This window comes from Carassius carassius, chromosome 33 (genome assembly GCF_963082965.1).
Source record: "Carassius carassius chromosome 33, fCarCar2.1, whole genome shotgun sequence".
Classification (NCBI taxonomy): Eukaryota; Metazoa; Chordata; class Actinopteri; order Cypriniformes; family Cyprinidae; genus Carassius; species Carassius carassius.
In genome coordinates, this window is record NC_081787.1 from 7606241 (window position 1) to 7612240 (window position 6000).

General features: G+C 37.9%; 1 pseudogene; it reads right to left on the reverse strand.

Moving 5' to 3' along the window:
- Window positions 1–5799, reverse strand: part of LOC132114117 (xaa-Pro aminopeptidase 2-like) — a 40918-nt pseudogene extending 35119 nt beyond the window's left edge.
- Between the last annotated feature and the right edge of the window lie 201 nt (window positions 5800–6000).

Here is a 6000-nt window from a genome sequence, read left to right on the forward strand (position 1 = left end):
TTCTATCATTAAATAGTGCCATATACCATATACCATAATATAATGCTTGACTGACTGATTAAGAAGCTAAGATTTAAGATTTTTACAAAGATAAGCTGATTGTTAAAATATAACGTGTACGTGTGTGTGTAAAATAGTGTATCAGTCTGGCAAGTAAACTGAAAAATGTACAAGCCAATGGCAATTATATTGCCATGGTGTGCGTAGAGGGTTAAGTAGTGTGTGCCATTATGTCCAACCTTCCCTGTTTGTGGAACTGGAGCTAGGTTGGGGAGATTCAGTTCTCATACTCTCATCTCCATCGCCAACCACCTTCACCAGATGAGCCCAATGTTGCACTATCCGTGGGGTCAGATGACCCAAGAGAAAGAGTATCTGGATCCCATCGAGCGCCTCTATAGCCAGACAAGCTCATGCGATTGCTGACTACTATCCCTCAGAAGAGAACAGAATGAAAGGAGCTCCTGAAAGGGAAAACACTTCCCATCAGATTCCTTCCATACCCTGCCTACAATCCCTGTGATTGGTCTGCCTTGGCAACTGCCTTGGCAGCCGTGGGACCCAAACCAAGCATATAAGGCATTTCTCAGTGCAAATGCATCATACAGAGTGCATTTAGCTCTCCAGAGAGCCAAACACGCTCTGTTCAAACACTAGATTCCCTCAAGAATCAGGTGAGAACAGAAACTGCTGCAAATGCTAAGAGTCTTAATTGCATTGAGTCTGTTTGACTCCCTCAAGAGACAAGCACACTCATGCAAACCCTGTCTACATTCTTGAGTAAAAACACAGAAGCACACACTTTCTAAAATGCCCAACTGCCTTGGTTTTCTCCATAACTCCTTCACATGCGCTGTCAAAAAAACAGCTCCTGAAGACAACAACAGTTGCAGACGCATTCAGCGGGTGCTCTCTTATGCGTTCGGGCACCTGTCTGTGACACCACGGACTACGTGGGCCAATAGGCTGGGAGTTGTTTCACATGTGTTTCAGACACCAGTCCTACTAGGGGCAGTCCCCATAGCGTCCGCTAGAGGATGCAGCGCAAGTTCCCTAGAAGGGGAAACACTCAATACTTTCTTTTTACTCTAAAAAGAGTTTATATTGAAGCCAATCTGCCAAAATGACAGGTTGTTGACAGGATGTGTTACTTTATGACAATACAGTGTGGCTAAAAACCACCTCCACAGAAGAAGATCAATGCCTGTTTCTACATCACTGCCTGTTTAGCCCGGCCCACCAATTCACGCATTTAAATAGGTATGTAAGCAGTAGGTTTACAAACGAAGCACAATTCTACAGAGGATTTTCAGAAAGAATTAAACCAAAGACAATGCTGTGTCAACTATATTAGATCCGACAGTAATGTTCCACCACACAAGAGTGAGTAACTGTTTTTATTACGTGGTCACTATTGCTTTGTCTGTTATACGAGATCACTTGATATGTTTTTAGTATATATGCATTTTTGACTTAAATGACAGCAGCGTCCATCTATGGAGGATGTAGGGTGACTACAATCCGCCATGCCTATTCAAACAAATGTTCCAATGATGGGGATCAAAACAGGACAGAAAATAGCCTATTACTTGTAAATTATGATGATTATTTTTAATCTAAAAATCTTGAAAACATTATAAGTGGACCTCAGAGAACAGTTAAAAATGACCCCTTTAAAACACCTTTAAAGCAGGATTTGTGAGACAAATTTACCAATTCTAACATTTAATTTCAAAAGAATTTCTGTCAGATTGGCATCTGTGAGCAATGCCGTAGTTATTCTCAAGTCAGTTTTTTTTTTACTTTTGTGCAGTAAAAGAAAGTAAAATATATTTGCTAAATTATGGTCCACGTACACATGCATATGGCTTGTGCTATCTTTTTACTGTCTAGCAACATGAGCACTGCCATTTTAAAGGAATATTTAGCCCCAAAATAAAAACTGCTTAAAATTTAGTCATCCTCAAGCCATCTAAGATGCAGATGGGATTGTTTGAGTTCAAACAGCTGATAAAACATTAGAATAATCCAAAAGTAATCCACACGAGTCTAGTCCATCAACTGATGTCTTGTGAAGAGAAAAGCTGCCCATTATTAAGATGTTTTAACTTTAAACCTTTGCTTCTGGTTTTTTTCACTGGAAAAGCAATATTATGTATAGAGGATTATTTCAGCTGGAAGCAAACATGTTTTAAAACAAACATACAGCTTTTAGAATAGAGTCATGCTATCATTTTTCCCAAATCTCTTCTGGTGAAAAAATAAACTTGTCTACATCTTGAATGGCTCGAGGGTGAGTACATTTTCAGAAAGTTATACATTTTCAGTGAACTATTCTTTTAAGATGGTGCCAATATATAAACATTTATCTTAAACATGATGCCTTCTCTTTAGTTTTGTTGCACTCTGTTTATGGACTTGAATTAACTTAATTAACACTTAACTACTTAAGTTGAAACTGAATGCGTTTCATGACTGATGAATTCTAACACTGATGAATTTTAGCACCAATAATACTGTTATTATAACTTTTTGTTAATCTGCTTTGAAAAGATCTGCAGGATGAAAAGGTCCAACTAGGGGGCAGTGGTGAGTATCCACAGACATACAGAGATGGTCCACACAACTACCTTCCCAGGTGGGCACCCTGTTGTAATGTTGGACTTCTGCCTGAACAACAGATGGCAAATGCGGAGGTACCCCCCCCCCCAATGCGAACTTTGCTGGTTAGTGCTAGCCTGCGACAGTGCCCAGTATCTGTCTGCCTGTATCTCCACCGAAATACCCCCATTATCCTCAAAGCCATCATGAGATTAATAGGGGTATGTCAGAGAAGCTGAAGGGACAGCTGAGCCTCATTATCCAACATATGCTGTGATGTTTCATCAAAGCTTTTGTTTGTATCTGGTTATCAACACAAAACATGTTATGTGAATGAATGTTGAACCAGGCCTCACCCTTCAAGCCAGGATGAGGGTGTTTCAGATGAATGCCACGCAGCTTGTTCACACCAATCAGATTTAGGCAATAAGCCATGTAAGAGGGATCAATGGTCAGGATGTATTTAGATGAACTCCATTTGCCCTGCTCAGCCAGATTAAATGGGGCAAATACTCAAACAGATTTGAGCAGAAATCTTCTCAAACGTACACAATGATCATCATACAACATCTGACATCTGTTCCTAACTGTATCAAGTTAAAAAAAGGAAGCAAATCTTCCATCAAATTCTTCATTAGTTTTTCTGAGACTCTTCAACACTGGTTAATCTTTTAAGAGGCAGTGTTCTTCCATTCAAAGAGGCTCATCAGAGAAGATGATAGCATTTTAATATAAGCTTGTGAGCATGTTTCATACCCCCTGCTACCATGTCTAATCTGGTTGGGAGGAAATGACTTGATCTTTTGCAGGCATGGGGCATCTCAGAATCTAACAGACTGAATCACATAAACCAGAGCTCACCAGCCAACCTTGGTTTTTCATGTAGACATATGAGGGACTCCCCGTTGAGCTCTGGAGCTTGCGGAGCAGCGTTTTGGGCTTCTCACTCTCTTGATCTTCTGAAACAGCCATCACATCTGTCTCCCCTGTGATGTCTGCAAGGGTAAAAGGACATAATGTCACATATCTTCAGGCTGTTTTGTCATAAAGGAAGAAGGAAGAAAAGAGGAAGGTCAAGAAAAGAATTACATGAACCAAACAAAACATTAAACTTAACTTGTATAGTAATATTTTTTGTTTTGAGTGGGAAAAAAACGTTTTAAACTTTTAATTTAAATTGAAAAATAAAAAAGTATTAAATAGCAAAATTGTTTGTACGTATCTTCTGGGATAAAGCAAATTCTCTCTCTATATGTATGCTGCATACAAAATTCATAGTATTCTGAAGCACAGTATAAAAAACGTAAAGAGATATTTGACAAAGAACGCTTATAGATACCTACAAGTTATTGGTGTTAATCTGGCAGCTGGTGCTAATTTCCTTAATTATATGACAATATTTAACTGGCAGCATTCCTCTAACTTTCACTGAGATTGCAAGATGGTGGGATGCTCTAAGGTGTCTGAAACCCTGCAACAGGAGGCGGTCCAGATGAAGGTCAAAAGTGATGACCCTTTCAGCCAATGCAAGATAAGCTGGTCATTCCAAATCTGTGATTTCTTGAATATTGCAGCTTTACATTGACACTCATTTATTCAAGTCCCCCAAAAAGGTTGGTCATCAATAAAAGACAAATCCAATGACCAAGCCTCTCATCAGCAGAAAGAATCAAAAGGCTCAACTTTGCTGAGGAGCATGTTGTGTGAAGAGAAAATAACTGGTCCAAAGTTCACTTTAGTGATGAGAACAAGTTTAATTTATTTGAGTCAGATGGGAAACATTATGTTTGGCATCAAACTGGAGAAATACTGAAGCCCAAGTGTGTTAAGAAGTCAGTAAAAGGTGGAGGAGGTAGTGTCATGGTTTGTTCTCTGTTTTCTAATTTTGATCACTGTTTTTCATGAAATAAAGGTTTTTGTTGAAATGCCTTATTCTGTAAAACATGTATATTTAACAGTTGTATAGCCACAGCTAATATTACTTTAAATTGTGTGTGATGAAGATTAACACTATTTTAGAAAAAAATCAAGTATTTACAGATTGTTCTCTAATTTTGATCTCCACTTATGTTTGTGTGTGTGTGTGTGTGTGTATGTGTGTGTGTATATATATATATATATATATATATATATATATATATATATATATATATATATATATATATATATATATATATGAGTTTGATAAAATGTAAATTAATTCATTAAAAAGTTGCATAACTGTAACACAGAAAAAATATACAGTTTGATTTTGTATACTGTTTAATAAAACTATACATAGTTAATATAGTTTAATATATAGTTTAATTTATATACTACATGCGCACATACTTATAATCACATGCATACATTCTTTGAAATTTAAGTAAATTTATTTTATTTGTATAACTGTCAGATATCCAACATATAACTATCAAATAACCTATATAAAATGTATACTTTATATACTTAGTGTTGTATAACTGTCACTTTGGATTACAGAAGTGCTAATGTGCTAAAATGCTAATGAAAATGAATATAAAAATGTACAACAGCTGAAATATTCTAAGCAAACAAGTAAATAATAGTGACATTTCTACGTAACACGAAATAATTAATTATATTATATATTGCACTACTACTCTGTAACCGAATGACGTTAGAGAAATACCTCACCGCATGGCAATGTGATTGAATGGGGAAAAACATTTCAAGGGTGACATGAGCTTGACCTCGGCTGACTTTGATTTTCAAATCTGTCTTATACATTATGCTCATGATCTTTGACACGTTCCATAGGTTTAATCAGTGTTTTGGCACAAGGCTGTAATACTGCACACCTCTCTGCACCTGGTGATTGAATGCCATGTGTTTGAATGCCATGTGTTTTACATGTTCTTTAGATTCTGTTTGAAGTGATCACCCACATCACTGAGGCCTGGCCTCTTGCATTTAGGGTGCTGAAAGCTTTTGGCTCAAGTTCTAGTACCTGTGTGTGTTTACTCTCTCTGCTGGCCACAGACATCAGGAAGCACATTCACTGCTTGGCAGACATCCAGCTCTCCTGATCCTGCGAGAGTCTGCTACATCTGCACCAGCTGTACGGATGCACAGGGCCAATCGTTAGGGTCAGATTTACGTGTGCTTTGAAGAGGGTGAAAATCCTGATTACCTTTTGTTCTCACATTTTCCTAGTGCAGGTGAATAACTGCTGGCCATCACTAGGCTTACATGTCACTGCTAGACACTACAATATCTAAACCAAAATCCTCCCATCCAGACAGAGGAGTGTCGTGGGTTCACAGAGCCAGCCATGTGTAGCTGCCTACATGTTTCCACAACTGACACAATGAAAGTTAATCTGCTAGGATTAAATCAATTGCTATAGTATGTTGTTAGGGGACACTGAAAAAGCAACAC